The 26,017-nt window shown below is 33.3% G+C and overlaps 1 protein-coding gene across 1 annotated transcript in view; it reads left to right on the forward strand.

Moving 5' to 3' along the window:
- LOC126776469 (atrial natriuretic peptide receptor 1) overlaps positions 1–26,017 on the forward strand; it is a 271,011-nt gene that overhangs the window by 128,164 nt on the left and 116,830 nt on the right. The gene's annotated exons all lie outside the window — the stretch shown is intronic.

Consider the following 26,017-nt stretch of genomic DNA (forward strand, 5'->3'; position numbering starts at 1 on the left):
GAATGGGCGCGTGCGGTAATTCTGTATGATACGCCCAGTTACGAGAGTTATGTTGGATCCCGGGGTGGGTTCTTACTAGCTAGTACGATACATCAATACATGACAATAGAAGGCATAGATGTGTTCGGTCGCGAATTGCAAAATATGCAAAGTCATGAAGATCTATTGATCCAAAATGTCGGCGTCAATTATGCCAGTAAGTTCTATTTTGGGGTTCAATTGTGGTTTGCGGTTTTATAAATGATTAATTAGCTGGTATTGCGCAGCACTAAGCACTGTGGTTTTTTTTGCACTGAGCTTATTTATACACGAAACCAGCATCGGAATCGGTATACTATTTATTGATACAGCTTACAACTTAGCAGAGTTTAATACGTTGTTATTAATTAAAATAACTGATGGTCTGATTTTTTTTCATACTTAAAGGGATTCAAATTATTCGTGAAATATATTATATAAACGAAAATAAATTATTCTTAAAAATAATTCCATGTTAATCTCCCTCTTATCATTTAACTACGTTAGGTATTAATTCACAAAAAATTGAATAGATTTAGTACGCTTTTATTATAAGAATAAAAATCATATGTAATAAATGTGAACAATTAAAACCTTATTCAATAAAATGGTTTAGCGGGGGTTTAGTTAAACACTGATCCGTCTCTTTCTGTCATCCTTAATTTGACATTCGAAAGAAGAAAACGGTAATGTTTAAATAATCAACCCCTAAACACGATAATGAGTAAAATCGCTGAATAAATTTGTTTTTAAATAGATCGGTCTATTTTCATCATGATAACTCGTAATATTGAATCGTTTAATCTCATATTGAGGTAACACAGCGTGACATTTTGGAAAATCTGTGACATTTTATTGGTGAACAAAATTTGATAGCACGCTCTAAGGCTGTGATCACATTATCATATTTTAAGGTCGCACACACATAAACATAATGTGATGTTCAACCAATATTGAATTTGGTATTTAAAACATTTGGTATAAGTACTTTAGTACTTATACTTAAAAGTCGAGATGGCCCAGTGGTAAGAACGCGTGAATCTTAACCGATGAACGTGGGTTCAAACCCGGGCAAGCACCTCTGAATTTTCATGTGATTAATTTCTGTTATAATTCATCTCGTGCTTTTCGGTGAAGGAAAACATCGTGAGGATACCTGCATGTGTCTAATTTCATCGAAATTCTGCCACATGTGTATTCCACCAACCCGCATTGGAGCAGCGTGGTGGAATAAGCTCCAAAACCTTCTCCTCAAAAAGGGAGAAGAGGCCTTAGCCCAGCAGTGGGACATTTACAAGCTGTTACTGTTACTGGTATAAGTACTTTTGAAATGGTAGACTTTAATATGGTTAAAGTCTACCATTATATATCTAGTCTATATCTATAGCTTAGAAATTACATTTGAAATTTATGACGTCACGTCTTCAGTGCTATAAAACTATTCTGTTTCTCGTCTATTATAAAAAAAGTATTATTACTAAGATAGAAAATCTTTTCGTTCATTCCACATTAAATGCTTTCGCCAAGAGAATTGATATCGGCTAGACATCGTTTGTCAACTCACAAACATATCTTTGTAAAGCTTTCTTTTTGACTGAAATAATCTTTAATTTTAACCAATCGTTCATCGTTATACATCGTTGCGATGTAGGAATATATGTATACAATTAATTTATTAATTAATTTTTTTTTCTACCTAGTTTCTCTAGTGCCTAGATATAAGGCCGTAGATCCCAAGGTCCTGGGTACAAATCCCTTCGGGTCAGTAAAAGTTATTTTTTTTGGGTTTGTCTGTCGAAAATTCTCAGTAGCAGTCCGGAGTCTGGAAGATGGTAATTGAAGTGTGTACACTCCCGTACCTCAGAAAGTACGTGAAGCCGTTGATCCTGCGCCTGAACTCTTTATGATGGTGTCCGATTGCCGTCCCATCAATTATGACCTGACACCTGTGTTTGCACACACACTTGTGCACTATAATATGTCCTGCGCAGTTGGATAATCAAGGACAAATAAGGACATTGTTATTTTTATATTTTTTTGTGGTTAGTTTAGGCAGGAGGGCGAATAGGCCATCTAATAGTACGTGGTCACTACCGCTCATAGATATTGGCGACGTAAGAAATATTAACCATTCCTTACATCGCCAATGTACTTCCAACTTTGGAAACAAAATTATATGTCCCGAGTGTCTGTAATTACACTCACCCTTCAAACCAGAATAAAACAATACTAAGTATTGCTGTTTAGCGGTAGAATATATAATAAGAGGATGATCCCTATTCAGACGGGCTCGCACAAAGTGGTATAGTAGGGCTATACCACTTCATTATATTTGTTATACATATATTTTACTCTATTTTTTTTTTAGGTTTTCTTAAAATATTAAATATTTCAATCACATAATTATCAATCAATCATTTCGATGTGTCATATCTGATCGGGATCCCATGACGGCCATTTTTTTATCTATCATGTTCTTACTTTAAGTCTATTTGACATATTCCTTCCTTGTCTACGTCGTTAAAAAAACTTCATATCTTTAGCTTCTAATGTTTATGTCGGCCCATATTACCTGTCGTATATGTATAATGATATCTTTAACATAAAATTATATTACTTTTTTATAATAAAAGCAATTAAGCTAGGGTAACCATAAATACGTGTTGAAAACAAGGACGAAAACAAATACACTGTGCATATTATATTTGTACAAAAATAATCCAATGTGATAGATACCAATCGTCAATCAATATTGTTAGGCATTTATATCATTGATATATACATAAATGATATGTGTATTCATAATATTGCTGCCTGCCGACTGCCTCGTTGGTCTAGAGGCTTGATGGCCGCAGACGCGGAGGTCCTGGGTTCAATTCCCAGGTCGGGCCAATATAAAGTTATTGGGTTTTTCTGTCAGAAAATTCTCAGTAGCAGCTCGGAGTCCGGAAGTTGGAAGTGTGGACACTCCCGTGCCTCGGAAAGCACGTAAAGCCGTTGGTCCTGCACCTGAACTCTTTCCGGTCGTGTCGGATTGCCGTCCTATCGGATTATGAGAGTTAGGGAATAGAGAGTGCACCTGTATTTGCGCACACATTTGTACACTATAATATCTCCTGCATAGTTTGGCCGAAATCGGTGTGGAGGACATTATTCATAATATTATAAAACCGTCGTTTTCATGGTCTTAAAAGTGACGGGTGGTTTAAACCAGTTCATTTACGCACATAAATTCTTTACTTGGGCGACCAAGTGCTTTTTTTAGTAAAAAAATGTACTAAAAAATGTGTTTTTACAGCAAAGACATCTATTCAGCTAAAATCGCAAGCGTATCTAGATAAAAAATTTGAGCTTCATCGTTAGACCTATTACCGAGATACACGAACTAAATATAAAAATATATCTTAGAATACGTTCGTACATTCTATTGTATAATAGATTTATCTCGATTATTTGTATCACAATACGCTTCAATCGCTAGAAAAAATATAAATTCTTAGAAAGAAATTGAAAAAAGCTTTATAATTTAGAATTTGAATTTTATAGTCAATTTCTATAGTCTCACATTTTTACAAGCCTTATCCTATCACATTTGTGTATTTTGGGAATCAATTGGACATTTTTGGCCCTTACTATACTTTGATAAATATAATGTATATATTTATATATATAATTATAATCATCTGTGTGTTAAGCCTTGTCTTATATGTACATAGCACTACTTTAAAAAAAATTATCCATGGTCATCCTACATTAAAAAAATAAACTTAACATATTTTAATGGTTTCTCAAAAACTGCCAGTGCATTGAAAAAAAAGAACCTTATAAATAATTAACCTGCACAATCTTAAAACATTGTTATCCAATTAATGCTCACAAAGATTAATTTTATAGATGAAAATTAATGTCATATAATGTATTATAAATTATCAATTTATAATAAATTAAAAATTGTTTAAGAAGTTAGTAAAAGTAACAGCCTGTGAATGTCCCACTGCTGGGCTAAGGCCTCCTTGCCTTTTTGAGGAGCAGGTTTGGAGCTTATTCCACCAATGCGGGTTGTTCCAATGCGGGTTGGGGGGATACACATGTGGCATAATCAGTGAAATCAGACTCATGCAGGTTTTCTCACGATTTTTTCCTTCACTGTCAAGCATGAGATGAATTATAAACAAAAATCAAGCACATGAAAATTCAATGGTGTTTGTCCGAATTTGAACCCACGATCATCGGTTAATTTCACGGTTGATTCACGCGTTCTAACCACTAGGCCATCTTGGCTTACTTACTAAATACGTTACTTAGTTATATTAGATAGATGCTGTGGTTTCCTATAATTGAGGGAATAACTAGTGTAATATGTGATGTAAGCTTGTGATGTGTATTCCTTGTTGGAGATCCTAATAAAATAAAATATCACTTTAAAAACATTATGAAAGCTTGTGATGACACGAAATGTTCTCTGATTTTTTAATTTTAAATTATGATTTAATAAAAATTACTAGTTTGTTACATAACTTAAATTATATTTATGAAAAGAAAAAAAAAAACATTTAATTACCCAATTATGTTATTTGCATTGATAATGGAACATGCGACTGTCGAAATGTCGTGCGGAATAAAAAAAAGTTTTATCGAAATATGATAACGAATAACATATATATATATATATATATATAGTATACATGTAATTACCAATTTTATCTCTCTTATTGTATGTGTTTAATTTTTAGCTATAGTATTTATATATCCCGGTTCCTTATTTAAATTTATTTCGTGATAAAGGTTATCTGTAAGAGATTCCTTAAAGTCATAAAATCTCTTTTGTTTACTCTAATAAGTTTATTAATTATTTAACCTTTTTTGGGTGCAATAAAAACTTTTTTATTTCTTCCTTCTTTCTTCTATCCTTCATAAGATTATTTTTACTATTAAGTATATCTTCTTTTTATCTCAGTGGTGGTGGATTTTTGACAACAAATAAGTGTAATGCATCTATATAATTAATTAATAATATATTGCGCGAAAGTTTAAAGTGAAGTTTTATTTGAATCAGTACAAGTATACGCTTATATTACGAGTGGTGCCTTTTATAAAAATTGAAAAAAAGAGAAAGTTGCCTTTATTTATGCGATCGAGTTTTGGTTTCCGTTAAAAACTTGATTTTGATTTTAAAAATCTTTTAAAACTATGTTTTTTTTTTATATTCATAAAGAACGAAGAAATGATTAAATTCAGCCACTCTTTATCAAAATAAAAGAACATAACCAAAGTTGAAAAAAACACTTAAGACTGTTTGTTACATGAAAATATTATGTCAAAATGTTATTTTTAAAGTATAGTAACCGTTACAACGGCATTCAACTGAGACCGGTGAGTATTAAAAACTCTAGAAATATTTTAAGAAATATATTTTTTAAAACAATCTTAAATGGTTAATATTTAGTGTAAAGTTATAATAATAAGTGAAAATATCCTACTACTTGGCAACGACGGGCTTGTTTTAGTTTTTTTACCTTTTTTTTGTTTCTGTATTATAAAATAAAATATTAAGAATGATTATAAATGGTACTACAAACTTGCACTAACCCCTACTGGTAGTAGGGCTTTGTGCAAGCACGTCTTGGTAGGTACCACCCACTCATCAGATATTCTACAGCTAAGCATCAGTACTTGGTGTTGTTGTGTTCCAGCTTGAAGGGTAAGTGAGCCAGTGAAATTATAGGCACAAGGGCCATAACATCTTAGTTGCCAAGGTTAATGGCGTATTGGCGACCCAAGCGATGGTTAACATTTCTTACAATACCAATATCTATGGGCGTTGGTGACCACATACCACCAAGTGACCCATATGCTCTTCTGTCTACCTATTCTTTAAAAAAAGTAGGTCTCTTTTTGATTTTTATATTTAATTGTTTTGGAAACATGAACGCTACTCCTGATATCTTTCCTATTTGACAAAACTCGATAATAAGCATTAATGTGTTCCCTAAAAGTAAGGAAATTTTATAAAATGGTAACCCGTGAGCTAGGACTGCGTCCCTTAATATCATTGGGATACCGCAAGATTTTTGTCACACTATAGTAAAAATAGTAACTGCGTATGCTTGGCCGTTCTACTAGTAAAATATAAATTAATTACTAATATTAGTAATTTATATTTCTTTTATTTAATAAATAAATATATATTCGTAACTTCATCTTTGCCTAATGAGGGCGATTACGATTAAACGACGAGTCAAACTGCATAGAAGTTACGTATACCGTTTATACCGTAAATATTTGAACATAAAGAAAACAAAAATGCTCCAAGTTTCAAATATCGGAAAATTTTCGACGTCCATATGAAATGGCAATTAATTTTATGCAATGTAAGTAACGGCTTTACTTTTTAGGAGATGGTTCGGCTCGATTCGGTTCGGTTTGGTTGGATAAACATGTGTCAGAATTTCAACCGTCAAACAGCTACCATGTTTTTCTTCTCCACTGATATATAAACACAAATTAGGTAAAATCAAAATATTCTTTATTCAAATAGGCTGATAAAAGCACTTTTACTTCGTCATGTAATTAATTTAATAGAAAGTACATGAAACAAACAGTGATTCGTTAGGAATTTTTAAATATCTAAGAATTACAGTAAATACGGAATATATATCCACAGGCTATATATACTGGACATACAAAAATCCGTTACTTAATAAATACTAATCTACTTAATTGAAGGTACTTAACTTATCTAATTTATTATTTTCGATATCGCACTAATGACCAGATTTAATTAATAATGGTGTATATATTTTTTTGTTTTGTAGTATGTTTTATAAAATGTATATATATTGTTCACTTTATTATTTTATTTTTAAGATATATTTGTGATATATATTGGGGACTAACAAAACAAAAAAAATGGTCTTCAAAAATAATATGTACTTTGAAAAGTAAAATAACTGAATTTATTTTGCTCTTTAGAGGTTTATTAGTTAGAATATAAATGTCTGAAATATCTATTAAATATTATACATAGTATATTTAACTGAGCATAAGAAAAAACTTAATTAATTCATTCATTATAAAATTTGTATTATTGAATAATAAAGATAGATTGCGAGTGGCGGACTAAACTTGTATATAAACGTAAAAAAAAAGTTTTTGATTTTTTCAAAGGTCAATTTTCGAACTGTATTTGCTTACATATAAAAGCTTTTAATAAAAAAAACATTTTTTCATTCATCATTTTTTTTTAAAGTGCATTAACTGTTTTCAAACTGTTTTTATTTATGCATTTAACCGAGTAGTAGTGTGGGGGTAAAGCTCAGTAGATATATATTTTTTTATAATATTCATAGGCGGATGAGCAGATAGGCGATAGGAGCAGATAGAGTAGGGCTTTGTGCAAGCTTTCTGGGTAGGTACCACCCACTGATCATATATTCTACCGGCAAACAACAATGCTTAGTATTGTCGTATTCCGGTTAAAAGGGTGAGTGGACCAGTGTAAATACAGGCACTAGGGACATAACATCTCAGTTCCCAAGGATGGCATTGGTGATCTGCGGAATGGTTAATATTTCTTACGGCGTCATTGTCTATCGGCATTGGTGATCACTTGCCAATACGTGGCCCATTTGTTCGTCCGCCTGCCTATAACATAAAAAAAAACATGCTCTCATGAAAATAAATTAAAACACACCTTATCTCCTATTTTACGTTTTAATCAACTTGTATACTAAAGTTTGATTTCCTTCAAGTCGTTACAAACGTCTGATGATAAATTTTCGCATTTATAATATAAGTTAGAATTCGATCTATCTCAATATAAAACAGTCTGTTCAACAAAATCTTCATATTAAACTTTGAATGACTGATGAAATGACTTAAGTTCTAAAGTTATGAGGCTGTATTCTACCATAGAAGAGATGTATCGTTAGAAATGGCTTTATTAAATAATATTTTTATTTTATTTTCCATCATTAAAAATGGCAAACATTTCCCCTCGTATCACACGGGAGTGAAATCGCGGGCGGAAACTACTTATAAAATAAATATAAAATATATTTTATATAAATAAGTAAGCTCTAAGTAATAAAATTTAAAGACGCAATGCATCGCGTTGCTTATTTAAATATCTTATTCATGCAATAGAGCCTTACGTATAAATTGTTTTTAGCGTCGTTAAACACTCTTATTATTTCGAATGACAAATCAATAATGTCAGAAAGATAATCTATGTTTAACAAAACGGTCGCTTAGCAAAGTTTATAAGTCTGACCGTAATTTTTAAACTAAATGCTAGTCTAGTGGCCAGTTTCTATAGCTTTTCTATATTTATATTATGAAGGTATATGGTTTTACGTTAAGCTGAATGTATGGTCGGACGCATTAATCTCAGAAACCAAGAGTCCGAATCATATTTGTCTGTTATAAAAAAACATAAATATCAACCAATATGAAAAACTGTAAGAAACAAAGTATCCAATAAGGAATTACAATATGACAGTAAAAAAAAATCATGCCATTTCTAATCGTATTTCATCTGTATACACGTCAGTCGGCATAAAACGTGAAATACTAAACGGATATTTAGGAGACACATAATTTTACGGATTTAATTTCCAAGAAAACACAGGTATGCGCTCTCACGGCGAAAAAGTCAACATTTTCCCCTCTTCCCTCCCTCTGTGGTACTCCGCTGGTGATGCAAAGCAAAATCGCCATGCTGGGGATTGACGTTCGCTGCGACCTTAGTCCAAGGGATTACATCGAGACTGTTATAAAAACAGCTTCACGGAAACTCGGAGTTCTGAACAAGGTGCGGCGCTTTTTCACGCCACAACAACTGTGCCTGCTGTACAAAACACAGGTACGGTCTTGCGTGGAATATTGCTCGCACCTTTGGGATGGCTCCGCTAAGTACCTACTTGAGGCCTTGGACCGGTTGCAGCGACGTGCCGTACGCATTATTGGCGACGTAAAGGTCACAAACACCCTTGAACCTTTACAATTGCGTCGTGAGATAGCAGCACTGAGCGCTTTCTATCGACTGTATCACGGCGAGTGCTCTGAGGAATTATTCTCTCTAATTCCTGCTTCCCCCTTCCTTCTTAAGTCCACGCGGGCTGGTTCTCGATGTCACCGCCTAACTGTGACATCAATTCCATCGCGAACAAAGAAATTTGGCAACTCCTTTCTTTGTCGCACTTCCAAAAAATGGAATTCCTTACCAGCTCACGTATTCCCCTCCTCTTACAACCCGGGTTCCTTCAAACGAGGCGTGAAGAGGCATCTTGCGGGCCGGCAAGGCGAAGGCGGCTAGTGCAGAACGTTTTTCCCGTCTGTACTGGCCGTCGTCGCGTTTGGACTCTACTACCACTTACCATCAGGTGGAGTAGAGTCATTTGCCCTCCAGGCGATATAAAAAAAAAAAAAAAATGTAATGACTTCGTATAAGCAGCATAGTAAAAACGTTTTATAATCTGCAATAATTCTAATTTGAATTAGAAACTTGAGAAATGCGATGTTTTATCGCGCGCTATCATAATGTGATGGAACTTTATCACAGTATATATAAAAAATGACAGTTCTCGGGCGAAGAAACGTTGGTAATAAAATCCTGGATATTAATTATCCCACTCTTGCAAAGCCAGAAGGTGAGGCTTGGTTCTAGCAGATTATGTCTATGTAGGTACGAGTATTCGTATGTAAGAATAAGAATAAAAAATCATTTATTCAGGACAAACAAACATTACACACATAAAATGAAGAGAATGTATGGAAAAATCTATATAATAATAACAAATAAATAATAATTAAACATTAACGCATAATGAATATAAGTACACAAAAAAAGGATTTTTATATAGATTATAGTGTTAGTGTTTGTATTTATATATCTTTTTATTTAATTTTTGGAAAACAAACAGTACAGTTACACAGCAATAATAAATAACAATAAAATAACACATAAACCAATCAATTTTCCACTTATATCTAATACAAATAAGAAGCAGAAAATAAATAGGGAGATAAAAATGATTAAAATTAGAACTTTAAACAATAATTTATTTATTTATTTGGGAAACATACAACATAATATAACATAAACATTTGGTAACAAAATAATTCTCACATAAGCCAATAAAGTTTCCACTCTTACATTCAAACATGGAGTGAACCTAACAATAATAAGTTATTTAACAATTAATTAAAATATATGAAAAGTATTTAAAATGTAATTTAAAAAGCAGAACAAATAAAAATATAGGAATATTAATCACAAATACTGTTTTTTAAGGCTTCTAAGAACTTAAATAAATTTTCCTTAAAGATGTTATATTAGAGTATCGTTTATTATAATTGTCACATGCTCTTACCAAAAAGCGATTTTTAGCATAGTTCGTTCTACACATTGGGACATATAAGGTATGTTTTGAACGGGCAATGGAATGTGAACACTTGAAATAAATATTGTTGACTAGGTACATTGAATCGACAAAATTATTTACAATTTTATAAAGAAAAACCTGATCTTTGCATTCCCTGCGTTTCTCAAGCGACAAAATATTAAGCTTATTAATAGAATTGGACCCAAATTTACGCGTTAATCTTCTAATAAATTTATCCTGTACATTTTCGATAGCCATAATATACTTAGAGTATTGTGGATTCTAAACCGTTGAAGCGAATTCTGAAATTCCGAAATGTATTGATATTTTTAAAGTCTCTTCCCTGGCGAAATATGAAACCCAACATACTGTAAGCTTTTGCGATAATTTTATTCACATGTCTGTCAAATAATAAATTAGAATCTAGAAGCACTCCTAGGTCCCTAACCTCGGTTACCCTCTTAACTAAATGGTTGGAAATTGTGTAATCAAATAAAATTGGATTTTTTTTTCTAGAAAATGTTATTATATAACACTTATCAAAATTAAGATGTAGGCCGTTAGATGAACAATATTGCACTAAAATATCTAAATCATATTGCAAATTTGAGCAGTCATCACTTTTTTATGATTTTAAATAGTTTTGTATCATCGGCATATAGAAGTATGTTAGGATTTTGAAAATTTTTCAGTATATCATTAATGAAAATGTTAAACAATAGGGGACCGAGGTGAGAGCCCTGAGGAACCCCAGATGTTATTGGGACAAAACTAGATATGTGTCCTTTGACAGCAACTGCTTGAGTTCTGTCACGGAGATATGATGCTATCCATCTTAGCAAATCACCGTGTATACCAATATATTCAAGTTTTTTAATTAATAACAAATGTGGAATTTTATCAAATGCTTTTAAGTAATCAGTATACACAGCGTCAACCTGATGTCCTCTCTCCATAGCTAAAAGAACAACATCGAGAAACTCAACAAGATTAGACTCAACTGATCTTTTATTCACGAATCCATGTTGTTGGGTAATGAGCAGAGGTTTTATTAAAGGAAACAAAGTATCGTAAATAATCTTCTCAAATAATTTAGGCATGATTGACAACATGATGGCCCAGTAGTAAGAACGCGTGAATCTTAACCGATGAACGTGGGTTCAAACCCGGGCAAGCACCTCTGAATTTACATGTGCTTAATTTCTGTTTATAATTCATCTCGTGCTTTTCGGTGAAGGAAAATATCGTGAGGAAACCTGCATGTGTCTAATTTCATCGAAATTCTGCCACGTGTGTATTCTACCAACCCGAACTGGAGCAGCGTGGTGGAATAAGCTCCAAACCTTCTCCTCAACAAAAAAAAAAAAAGGGATAGGAGGCCTTAGCCCAGCAGTGGGACATTTACAGGCTGTTACTGACAACATTGAAATTCCACGATAATTTTTGACATTATGCTTATCTCCATTTTTAAAAATGGGAACAATAAGGGATTTTTTCCAAACAGGTGGTATTATGCCCGAATATATGGATTTGTTAAAAAGTAGATGTAAAGGAATTGATAAAGGTATACATCGTTTTAAAAACATAGGAGGTAATCCATCAGGGCCACTGCCTTTAGATGAGTCGAGTTTTGAGAGCTACCTTTCAACGGTACGGCGTGATACATTAATAGTACTAATTAAGGACTGAATACCATGCTTGTTTAAAGTATCAATATCGGGTTGACTCACAACATCTACTTCAAAAACTGATTTAAAGAAGTTGCTAAATATCCTGGGACATTATTCACAAACGGCCATCTGATCCCAAACTAAGCAGAGCTTGTACTATGTAAACCAGGCAACTGATATACTACATATACTACTTTTCTTTTGTAAATACATACTTATTTTTTTTATTATATAGATAATTACACTCAGACTGAAGACGAGTAGCCATGTTCATGCACACAAATGTCTGTCCTGGGTTCCCACCCATTTGATTTGGGCTGTGGTTTTGATTCCCATCAAAACCACAGCCTTCGACGTGAAAGTATCTACCAACCACGCCAACCGGCTCGTCAAACAATTATGAGTATGTGTGTATGTTTAACTGCAAGAGTTATTTAGCGTGATTATTTTTTTTAAATTATTATCTCTTCTCTCTCAACTCATTAGTCACTTACAAATCACTCAATTAATGTGTTAAATCACAAACAAATTCCACTCTTACAAATAATTAATAATGTCTCGCAAGCATCGAAGTTTGTCGACGCTACCGCAGACCGCGCGTGTCTCAACTCTAAAAGGTCGCATCTCAATCTGATTGCTGTCGGACTATTCTTTTTGATACGATAAATTATTTAAATATAAGTGTGAAAATAAAATGTCTGTAACATGAAAATTCATGTATCAATCATATAAAATTTACAACAATGATTATATTTGAATTTCAACCAATGTGCTAATACTATTATTAATACGTATATTTATATTATACAGTTTGGTCGGTGAAATGTCGATACTTAAATTATAAATAATAAAAAACATATTATAATAAGTGAACCATGTTCTATATTAATGTCAGGAGTGAAAGTTTGTCGGTGAAAGTCAAAATTCAAAAAAAAAAAAATTATTGAGTTTTATAATTTATGTCTTGCAACGAATATAATTTTGGCGTATTTGCGATGTTCTTTAGTGTCGTTAACAACGCTTTAAGATTTAATTAAATTGTATAACTTCTTAATCCCAGTAGTAAGAACGAGTGACTCTTAACCGATGATCGTGGGTTCAAACCCGGGCAGGCACCACTGAAGTTTCAAGAGCTTAATTTTTGATTATAATTTAACTCGTGTTTGACGGTAAAGGAAAATATCGTGAGGAAACCTGCATGTGTCTAATTTCACTGAAATTCTGCCACATGTGTATTCTACCAACCCGCATTGGAGTAGCGTGGTGGAATGAGCTCCAAACCTTCTCCTCGAAAAGGGAGAGGAGGCCTTAGCCCAGCAGTGGGACATTCACAGGCTGTTACTAACAACTTAAATATTGATACTTTGTATTGCTTGGTGTTGGTGATCCGTCTGGGCTACCTACAAACTCAACACATATTCTACCGCGAAACAGCAATACTAAATATTGTTGTATTCCGGTTTGAAAGTTGAGTGATCCATTGTAACTAAAGGCACAAGGAAAATAGCTTTTATAATATATAAATCATAATTACTATATTCTAATGCGATATTAAAACTAAAAATGCACGATGATGAAAACGAGACAAAAATAATAATACTATTATAAGTGTTCAAATACAAAATACTGTAACGACCTATCGCATAAGAAAATAATAGACGACATGTACAGTGATATTGTTGCCCTCTTCTCCAGTGCTGCTGTGAATAGCTATGTAACTCGTAAAACGTCACAGAGTGGAAGGAAATTGATTGGTTGGAATAAGCATGTACGAGACGCACACAGGGAAGCGAGGCTTAATTTTCAAACCTGGCTCCTATATAACAAGCCGAAAGCTGGCAGTATATACGAGTCTATGAATACCAGCCGTAGGATCTTTAAGTCCAAGCTGAAGTGGTGTCAAAATAATCAAGATCAAATCCGAATGGATATTATTGCTATGCATCGTGCTACGAAAAATTTTAAGAAGTTTTGGAATTCGACAAACAAACTAAATATTAAACCTAGTTTTCCTGTGTGTGTCGATGGTTGTTTAGATCCCTCATCCATAGCCAATTTGTTTATGGAGCAATTTCGAACGAGCTCTCCATTAGGTCCATCACAGCGTTCTCTTGACATTAAGAACGATAACTATAAATCTGATGATTTTATTACATTCACATCGAAACAAATCGCCTCCGTTATCAAAAATATGAAAAGAGGTAAGTCACCGGGATACGACGGTCTAAGTGTCGAGCACTTGAAGCATGCTGGTGTACATTTGCCGCGAGTATTGTCTTTGTTATTTTCGGTATGTTTGATCCACGCACACTTGCCCTCAGATCTGATGAAAACAGTTGTCGTTCCTATACTAAAAAAAAAAACAGGTGACGCATCTGATAAAAATAATTACCGCCCTATATCTCTGGCCACAGTCATAGCAAAGGTACTGGATAGCTTAATTAATAACGACCTGGATAAGTACCTTCATATAAATGATACCCAATTCGGTTTTAGACCAGGTCTGTCAACGGAGGCTGCTATAATGTGCCTAAAACATACGGTGCGATATTATACGGATAGGCAGACACCAGTTTATGCCTGCTTTCTCGATCTTTCCAAAGCCTTTGATTTGGTCTGTTATGATAAGCTATGGGGAAAGTTAGAGAGAGCTGGTGTACCTGGTAATATAATTAGTATATTTCGATACTGGTATGCTAATCAGCCTAATTTAGTTCGTTGGGGACAGGCATACTCTAAGGAATATATCCTTGAGTGTGGTGTTAGGCAGGGTGGGTTGTCATCTCCAAAGTTGTTCAATATATATATAAATGACTTAATTGTTGAACTAGGCAACAAATACCTTGGTTGTTATATAGATGGCACCGCCGTGAACAACATCAATTACGCAGATGATATGGTGTTACTAACGCCATCTGTTAGTACCCTTAGAAAACTGTTATCTGTATGTGAAACATATGCGCTTGAACACGGTTTAATATATAATGTTAAAAAAAGCCAATACATGATCTTTAAGGTTCCTGGTAAATGTACCGAAAACACACCCCCAATCAACCTGAATGGAAAAAATCTGTGTTCTGTAACAAAATTTAAATACTTAGGTCATTATATAACAGACGACCTCACGGATCATGTAGACATAGAACGCGAGCGAGGAGCGTTGGCGATTAGATGTAATATCTGGGCTAGAAGATTTGCACGCTGTAGTGAACTCGCCAAAATTACGCTATTTAAGGCGTACTGCCAAACTTTCTATTCATGCAGTCTGTGGACATCTTACACTAAAAAATCGCTCAACGCTCTTCGTGTTCAATATAATAATGGGTTTAGGATACTGTTGGGTCTGCCTCGATTCTGTAGTGCTTCAGAAATGTTTGCACAAGCACGCACAGATGATTTCTATGCGATCATGAGAAAAAGATCTGCATCTCTGATACGTAGAATCAGAGACAGTACCAACACTATCCTAATGATGATTGCAAATGACGTTAATGGCTATATGATGAGGCGGATGATCCAGAAGTCATTGTAATCATCTGGTTTATGCGCCTCGTACATAAACAATTATTTTTACTTAATTTCTAGTCGTATATATATATATATATATATATATATATATATATATAAAATTGTATATGTTATGTGTTTAATTAATCTATAATTCTTATATATTTTAATTGTAATTTTTATGATTCTAATTTTAATTTTAATTATTAATGAATGTTCTGTAATTATAAATATGTAATCTGTAGACAGTTATGGGCCTCGATGCCTGAATAATAAAGTTATTATTATTATTATAAGCCATATCACACGGATCATCTCTCCGTCCTGCTCTATCTGTGTTCTATCTGTCTACAGCTAAAGAATTGTGACGTCAGATTCGTTTTGGAACTACCAGCGCATTATCGTCTCAGATATTATTAAATTATTTTTAATTTGCTATATATTTATTATGATGAAAATAAGGTTTACATATTACAAAATATGTTTTCATCAACAGCGAAACCGAATTATAAGGCATTCAATCGAGCATTCTTCTAAAATTTTCTTCAATGAAAAAGGTATAGATAAGTATATTGACGTCCTTATCATTTTACGGTCTTCTAGAAGGTTCTACGTAAAATTATCTTCTCAGTGTTAAAGAGCCTTCGGTGATACAAATCCAAGGAGAACGCTCGAATTTTGCGTTTATAGCCCATTTCATATTAAAAATGGCGCCAATTTTCGTTATGATATTCGTTATTAGGGAGTCAAAATACGCACGTTATACTAAATTTCAGTTTCATCAGCGGTATGCGCTTTTTGAAAGTTTATCCGAGACGTGACGGCATAAGTTATTGTCGTGTCGTTTGCCGTCACGAAATACCAACATGCCGATACGCTTAGAAAAAAGTGTTTAGTTGAATATTCTCTTATAAATTAGCATATCAAATTACAAATATTTTGACTTGCAAATTGTAGAAATTGACATACGACTTAGCACAATATTAAACTATATCTTCCCATTTAACTGTTAATAGTGAAACTTTGAACGATCACATTTGATCTAATTGGGATTGGTTTGGTACAACAAATTTGGTTTTGATCGAGTTCTTGTTTCTTAGATGATCGAAGAACTGTGTTTTCGAAATTCCAATCAAATTACTTCTAACCTCCTCTGATTTTGAAGTCGATATTTCGAACTTTGAACTACCTTGCTCTAATGCTGGTTAGACGATACGCATGTGGCCGTTCTTTCGAAAGAAGAAGGCTTCCCAGTAATGTTTATCTTCATCGCCTAGCGCCAGATGAATTATAAACACAATTTAAGCAGATGAAATTAAGTGACGGTGTTGAACCCGCACGCTCCGGTCAAGTATCACGTGGTCTAACCACTGGAAAGTCAATTTATTATATCCGAAAATCGATTAAGCTTTCCGTTCTCGATCCTTCATTGTCTTTTCTTGACGAAGATAAAATGATCAACCCGAATGCTCTTTGTCTGTAAAAAGCAAAGAAAAATTATGAAAATTTTCAATTTAGCTAGAAAATTCTGACAGGAGAAAATTGCAATAATCGTATCTACTACGACAAAATTAATTATTGGAATATCCGCTATAGAAATCTGTCGAGAGTCGTTTTAATGAGATATCAGATTTAACATCCAACATTGATTCCTTTTACCGTATTCATTTCATGTACAGTTAACGGAGATCTTCACCTGAACATTTTTTTTAAGTCTAATTTATTTAGACTGATGTAAATTTAAAAAAAAAAAATTTAAAAATTTAAAAAAAGCCGAGATGGCCCAGTGATTAGAACGCGTGAACCTTATCCGATGATCGTGGGTTCAAACCCGGGCAAGCACCACTGTATTTTCATGTGCTTAATTTGTGATTATAGTAGTTATAGTTCATCTCGTGCTTAACGGTGAAGAAAAACATCGTGAGGAAACCTGCATGTGTCTAATTTCATTGAAATTCTGCCACATGTGTATTCTACCAACCCGCATAGGAGCAGCGTGGTGGAATAAGCTCCACAACCTTCTCCTCAAAAGGGAGAGGAGGCCTTAGCCCCGCAGTGGGACATTAACAGGCTGTTACTGATGTAAATTTACAAGATCTACTTTGATTGCGACATGTTGTTTTTCCAATTGTTATTAATATTATAATAAACTTAATATTCCATTGCTGCACTACGATCTACTCATCTTTTGAAGAGAAGGTCTTGGAAACACGTGTGCCGGAATATTATTTAGAAGCATGTAGGTTTCCTCATTATGTTTTCCTCTATCGCGAAGCGCGAGGTGAAATATAAACACAATTTAAATAACGAAAATTATGAGTCTTGTCATGTAATAGCCAGTAGGCCAACTCAGTTAATTACATATAATAATGATGCGTTTTAATTTTCGATGCTTGAAAATCAGCCAAAAAATCAGATAGAATAGGTTCTGTGTTAGCGTTGGAATGCTTAGATATTAACAATGTTATTTGATCACAGGCAATGCAATAGAAGAGCGTAATTCATTCACAAAATAATTAAGATTTTATCTTAACAACTGAGCCTGTGCCTGTCATTGCGTGCGTATTATTGTAAGTTGGAAATGGAGAGAAGCCTTTTTTCCGAATGAGATAAAAGACAATGTCATCACAGACTCGCTATCAACGCATAGCCTCTATCACACGTAGAGATTTTTGAAATTCAGCGAGAACCTTCCTATTGTAATGTAGAATGAGATTTAATCTTGGGGTATTCTTTAACTTCATCGTATTAGCCGTTTAAAGTATCATCCTTTTTAGCACACTATGACAAATAAGTGTTCATATTTTTTGTTATGTTATAAACGTTATACGCCAAATCATTAAAATGGCACTACTAGTTATGACTTCAGTGGAACGTTAGTGCTAATTCAAATATAATAAAGAACGTATTATATTAAAAATATATATAATTTTCCTTGACCTTTAATAATACAATACAAATAGTATTCTACATGTATGGTATAAGGTTGAGAAATATGTACAAAAGACTGCGGTAAGACTAAGACAATAAACTTTCTAAGCAACCATATGGGATGGAATAGAAAGAAATGGGGTTTTTAAATGAAGCAACTGTGCACGCAACACGACTTAATTTGAGTGGGATAGAATTCCACAAACTGTAGACTACTGTTAACTATTGCAGACAATCCATAGTTAAGTAATTGTAATGACGCCTATAGGCGTTTACTATCCTAGGAAGTGTTAAGCAATACAGGTAGCAAAGTATATTGAATGGAGAATAATTCATTAAAAAAAATCTTTAAAAATAGAGCACGACTGAAAGAAGAGCTTAAAATCTTGAAGGAGTTAATGATTACAAGATCTATGTGCTTACATTCAAAATTTATTTATCTATTGAGATACTCCTACGAAGTGATACGTCTTTAGAGGCGTAAACAACATTCACGATTATAACAAAAAATAATATAAACCAAACTAACCTATCTTAATTAATCCAATAAAAAAAAACATAAAATTGAATAAGATTAATTAAAAAAAAAAAAAACCTTTACTCAATAGTCTCAAAAATATCTGCACAAATTCAGCTCAATTGGTATGTTGGAACTCGTTTAAAATGTAGCCGCAGAGATTGAACTCACATTATCAACTGACAGGTGAGACTTGTAAAAAGTAAAAGTAACAATAATCGGGTAACATAACATCGATGTGACAGAGCACACTTGATAAATTACTTAAAATGATTTCGAAAGAAATTCGTGAATAAAATTTTTTTGGAAATTTGATATATTATGAAGAAAATTAATGTTTTGGTGCAATTTATTTAACACACGAATATTTCGAATTAAACGGAATATTGATTTTAAGTATGCATATTTTGTTGTATAAGCAGGTTTTTGATTTATTTAACGATATTTATAAAAGCAATAAAATGAACCTTCTTCTCAAAATAGGCAAGAATACCCAGCAGTGGCATGTTTACAGGCTTTTTGATTACATTTAAAAGTTGGATGTGTTGTAATAAGAACATTGTGTAATTAAAATATTTTCCGTAACCATGAATAAAAAAATATTTAAAAGTAAATTAAAAATATCACTAACCATTCAGTGGTCACGCACAAGTCAAGCCTGCGGGTATCAACTACCATTTACAATTTCGCAGATTTAAACGGTTGCTCGGACGATATCCTATCTCCAAATTCACAGAATTATACAATAACAATAATATATCTTTATATAAAATATACTAATATATAACGAAAAAATAATATAATAATAATAATATATAATAACTAAAATAAAAATAATAAATTAATTAAAATCAGTGTAAATAACAGGAAATATGAGTTTTAATTTTAGTGAATTTAGGTGCTAATTTGGAGAAAATGGAGCTTGAGTTAGTTTAGTATAGCAGTTAGGTCAAAAATATTAAAAATGTTCAACCGCGTCATATATCATAGATTTTAATTTTACCTCGCTTATATATTTTTTTGTTATCACATAAACTGGTAATTTCAATATAATTATAAACACAAATTAAGTTTATAAAAATTGAGTAGTGCTTGCTCGGGTTTTAAGCCAAGTTAAGATACATACATATGTTTTAATTCCAGTGGTCCATCTTAGCTTTAATCAATTTAATTTACTCGTGTAAAGGATGTATGAGGAGTAGCGGGTGCGATTACAAAGGCGTAAAAACTAAATTAACCCGTCCGAATCAGAAGTACGACTAAACTGAAAACAGCAAACAACCCACATGTTTAACGGTCAGGGTATCAACTGATTTCTTTAGGGTTTTCATCTAAATAAGTAACAATATACTTATTATATTGAAATATGTAGCAATGCGTTTTAAAATATGCAGACACATAATATGATTGATTAGCTTATAATAGTAATGGTCAGTAGAAAAATATGGTAATAATATTACAAATACTTCCAACACTAAAAATCAGTTAATAAAAACTTCTATTAGACCACACAAAAAGAGGGTTGTAAGTATAGTGCGCCGTAATTATAAAAATAATCAAGGTTGACAATCAAGGGACATGAGAAAATATCCTACAACCAGAGGATATCTGTGTTTCAGAAGCATTCAATACCAAAAAATACCATAGACTTAGCTTTACCATAGACGAGCAAGTACCACTTAATTTTCATGTGCTGAATTTGTGATTATAATTCAAATCTTACTTGACGATGAAGGAAAACATCTTGTATGCATGTGTCTAATTTTATTGAGCGAGTTTGAATAAGCTCCAAAATTTCTCCCCAAAATGGGAGAGGAGGCCTTAGCCCAGCTGTGGGACATTCACATGCTGTTATTAAGACCTTAGAAAACCACTACTCGACATATATTCTACCGCCAAGCAGTATTACTTAGTATTGTTGTGTTCTGGTATAAAAGGTGATTGAAACACTGTAACTACAGACACAGGGGACATAACATCTTAGTACTCAAGGTTGGTGGCGTATTGGCGACGCAAGCGATGGTTTATTTTTCGAATAATGCCAATGTCTATGGGCGTTGGTGATCACATACCACCAGGTGTCCCATATGTAATCGTCGTTCACCTACCTAATCTATAAAAAAGTAGGTCTCTTTTTGATGCGCTTTGGCGATATTAGGGATCGTTAATATTTCTTATAATGCCAAAGTCAATGGACGCTGGTGAACACTTAACATATACTTACCAGTGTGTCTACCTAGTATAATAAAATTATATGTATATTATTATCATTTCCATAGTAAAAATGTTTATTATTCCTAATTATTTATTACATAGCATCACTACTGAATATGGCAACCCTAGACGCACTCAAAGGATTTGTCTATTGTTTGATCTGTATATGTTCGCCTGGTCCTTCTCACTCAAACAAATGAAGCACGATTTCGGGCGAATAGTACCGGAAATGAATGTGTGGTTGAATACATCTGATACGGTATAGATCTGGAATTATTCAGTACTAGTAATTAAAGAGTATTAATGAACAAAATTGGAATATTTGTTAATGGTATGTAATATTAAAATTGAAAGCAATAATATCTTTTAAATAGAATAAATTTCATCATCAACAGTGTCCAGAGCTTAGTATCGGTTAATAAAATATAAAATAAGTGTTCCGTGTCTAACGTCAGGTACCAAAAATAATATTTTTATTTCCTGAACAGTAGTTCCTTTTGCTCGAATTTTAACATATGTAAGTTTTTTTTTAATGTAGACTATGCATTGCGCTTGACTGTTATCACACCTGATGGAAAGCGAGATACAGTCTAAGATGGAACGCGCTTGCAAATGTACGAGTATGAATGCCAATAAGTATCACAGAAAATAAAACCAATATCATACGTAACAGGTATAAATACAACGCTAAATAATAAGCCTGAACTTAATTTATCCTGTCATAATAACCCGAGTTCACCAATGCGAAGTGAGGAAGGGTAGGCTATCGAAGTTCGTGCGGTTTCATTAGAGTACAAGAAGTTCTATGGATTCCAAGTAAGCAATGTCGCTAGAGTTTCTGGGTTAATATAAACTTGTTATTAGAAACTATGAAGCATGACATAATAAAAAAATATTGAATTCTTTTTTTAATTATTATTCTTCGTTTATTAATTAAAGAAAACTTAAATTAATATGCTTTATTACTTAAACTTAATATAGGATTATTTAGATGATATAAAGTGTGGAGTTAGTTTTTGAATTTCGATGCAGATTTTTTTTTTATACAATAGGAAGGCGGACGAGCATATGGGCCTCCTGATAGGAAGTGGTCACCAAAGCCATTACCCCTTGGCATTGTAAAAAATGTCAACCATCGCTTACATAGCCAATGCGCCACCAACGTTGGGTACTAAGATTTTATGTCCCTTGTGCCTGTAACTACAATGGCTCACTCACCCTTCAAATCGCACAACAATATCAAGTACTGCTATTTTGCGGTAGAATATCTGATGAGTGGGTGGTACCTACCCAGATTACACAAAGCCCAACCATCAGTATAGAATAAATAATAACTCAATTGTGTTTAATTTTTAGGTAACTTGATGGTGAACTTGATTTAAAGTGTAAGTACTGAGATTCTTGTCGGTTGTTCTCGGTAGAATCTACATTCTAAAATGATTTAAAAGCACGCAAGAGCCTACTCGAATAAAATATAATTTGATTTATTCATAAATAAGTTTTTGATGTGCAACATCTATTGGCACGCTTTTAAGGCAAAACTCATATCTCGTGATAATAAACGGCATAACGTCCTCTTATGCTGTTCTGTCCGCTCTCCGTCACAGCTCTAGTACCTCGTGTGTACGTGGCACGTATACTATATACTTCATTGCTATATATAAGCTAAGTTTTTATTTATTTTACTCCGTATTTATTGGATTGTACATATAAAAATAAAAAAAATCGTCAATTATAAATTATTTCAACAATCAATATCGATGTATATGAACCCGGCGTCCGGTGCCGACCACCTTTTTATGTCCCGGGATCGCACAGCTTGTAACTTAATCACAAAACCAACACGTCATTTATGTCATATATCATTTATGTCATATACCATTTATGTCATTTATAATATTAGTAGTAGTTAGGGAGTAGGGATGTTATAGTGTTTGTTTAGTGAGTTTTACTTTCATTTTTATTATATTGTTTTTCTCGTATATATTATGAGGTATCAGAACTTTATTAAATCAGGTCAGGGACTTACTAAAACTTTCCAGGGGTGGGGTACTCGTGTCTCTTACATATATATGTAAACAGAAAGGAGAACATTGAAATTTTTTTATTCTGTCTGTAAAGCAATTTCCCTTTTTGTTTGTTTTTATCTATTGACGAGCTATAGCTGTCGTCAATGAAAAAAAAATGGATAAAATAATCGCTCGAAACTTGAAAATTTACCTTTTTTTATATGCGCCGGGATGGCAAATGACTTTACTCCACCTGATGATAAGTGGTAGTAGAGTCCAAACGCGACGACGGCCAGTACAGTCGGGAAGAATGTTCTGTACTAGCCGTCCCCGCCTTGCCGGCCCGTAAGATGCCTCTTCACGCCTCGTTTGAAGGAACCCGGGTTGTAAGAGGAGGGGAACACGTGAGCTCGTTAGGAATTCCATTTTTTGGAAGTGCGACAAAGAAATGAGTTGCCAAAATTTCTTTGTGCGTGATGAAATTGATGTCACAGTTAGGCGGTGACATCGAGAGCCAGCACGCGTGGACTTATGAAGGAAGGGGGAAGCAGGAATTAGAGAGAATAATTCCTCAGAGCACTCGCCGTGATACAGTCGATAGAAAACGCTCAACGCTGCTATCTCTAACTCCGAGTTTTCTTGAAGCTGTTTATAACAGCCTCATAGGTAAACACTTTTTTTTATATTCGCCGAGAGGGCAAATGGCTCTACTCCATCTGATGGTAAGTGGTAGTAGAGTCCAAACACGACGACGGCCACTATCATCAATAGAACGTGTAATTTAATAAGAATATAATAATGAATTTCTATTAACAATCTATATATTATACAAACAGCTTTATGTAATAGTAAAGATATGGATAATGCCGATTGATAATCTTAAATGCAATAATATTATGATTTTAACAAAGTTTACTAAGATTACTAAGAGAACTGTATCTATTTGACCTTTGTTATCGAGAGCAACTTACATTGACTTATAATTAATAAAATAATCAACAACCGTACTAAACATTATCAGACTAATAATATATTTCTGTTTGTTTGTTTGTTACTACGTTACTTATTACTGCAGTGATTTTATTAAAATTTGAGATTTAAATAGGCTGAGACCTGGTTTAAAAATTACGCGAGGAATTGCGGGAAACGGGCCGGTTGGCGTGGTTGGTAGATACTTGCTTTTCATACTTAAGGTTGTGGATTCGGTTCCCACTTAGGACAGACATTTGTTTGCATATTTTTCCTGAGTTTGAGTGTAAACATATGTATGTATTTACAAAAGGAAAGCAGTATTTGTAGTATATCAGTTGTCTGTCTTCCATAGTAAAAAAAAATAATTGATAATATTACTGTGTTATCCTGTATATATCCCACTGCTGGACTAAGATCACCTCTACTTTTAGAAGTATTGGAGCTTATTCCACCATGCTGTTACAATACGAGTTCCTAAACGCTTAATGCGAGAGGAATTATACGTATTAAGCATAAGTTCAGTGGTGTTTGCCCGGGTTTAAAGTCATCGAGCCATCACGAAACTTGTATTATATATAAATAAAACTAGGATTTTAAAACTAAACCAATTAATTTTTCATTCAATTCAAATTCATAGGTACTTGTCAAGCACCACGGGTTTTAATTATTATGTAAATTAATAAATCTTAATATGTAAAGAAACGGGGCAGCGTATTAAAAAACATTAAGTAGAGTATAAATAAATAAATAAATGTTCATTCATTAATAATAAAGTTTCTTGTTTTAATCTTTACGAGTCCGATAAATTGCTATATTTTTTCATATAATTGGTAAATGGCAAAAAATGCCTAAGAGCAATTCGTGAAATAATCTCTGCCCGGTTGATACAACTACAGTTGAATTGAGAGGCGTATATAATATTAAAAATTAACACATCTTAAGATTTTTTTTCTTTTTTTATATATCGGACGGACGAGAAGTAGTAAGTGGTCATTGTCACCCATGGAATTTGGCGATTTAAGAAATATTAACCACTCCTTGCATCACCAATGCACCAACCTTGGGAACTAAGATGCTATGTCAATTATTACACTGGCTCGTATCGTAAGAGAAATGAATTCTTCGTATACGTTTTCCGTACTGGATGTATAAATTTAATTATGTATAGCTGACTATGTATTTGATTTAAGAAAAGTAAATGCTACTAATTTTTGACTCTTCGCAGTAGAAACTCTTTGGTGGCATGACTTATACATATTTATATTTATAATTGCCCAAACATTAAGTGGCCTTTTGATTGTTTTAAGTTGATTTCTTTCTACAGCATATATGAATTTTATGCTGTGAGTTCCAGAACCATTATCTAACAAAGAGCGGATAAAGGAATTGCATAAAAGGATAAAGATCTTTTTGAAATCCACCTAACTCTGAGAATAAAGCCGAGCATTCGATATGGCTTTGCACATATAAAATATAATATCTATTATTTACAATATTGATTTGCTGTCAAATGGATATAAAAGTTAACTGCTTCATCAGTCCAGATACCCAGAACTCCATCCTCGGGGAGGAGCGTTGAAATTTTATTTTGTATTTCTTCCAATTAATTCTTTGTTGGAACCAGCAGTTGGAAGCACGTAAAACCGACGTTCACCATTAAACGTATTGGTCATATACTCTTTCCGTACATACATATTTGTTGTGCACTATAATAATTTTTAATTGGTAGTAGGGGTTTCAGAAAGCTCGTCTGGATAGGTACCCACTCATCAAATAGCCAATTGCCAACCAGCA

Source organism: Nymphalis io, chromosome 20 (genome assembly GCF_905147045.1).
Source record: "Nymphalis io chromosome 20, ilAglIoxx1.1, whole genome shotgun sequence".
NCBI classification, from domain to species: Eukaryota; Metazoa; Arthropoda; class Insecta; order Lepidoptera; family Nymphalidae; genus Nymphalis; species Nymphalis io.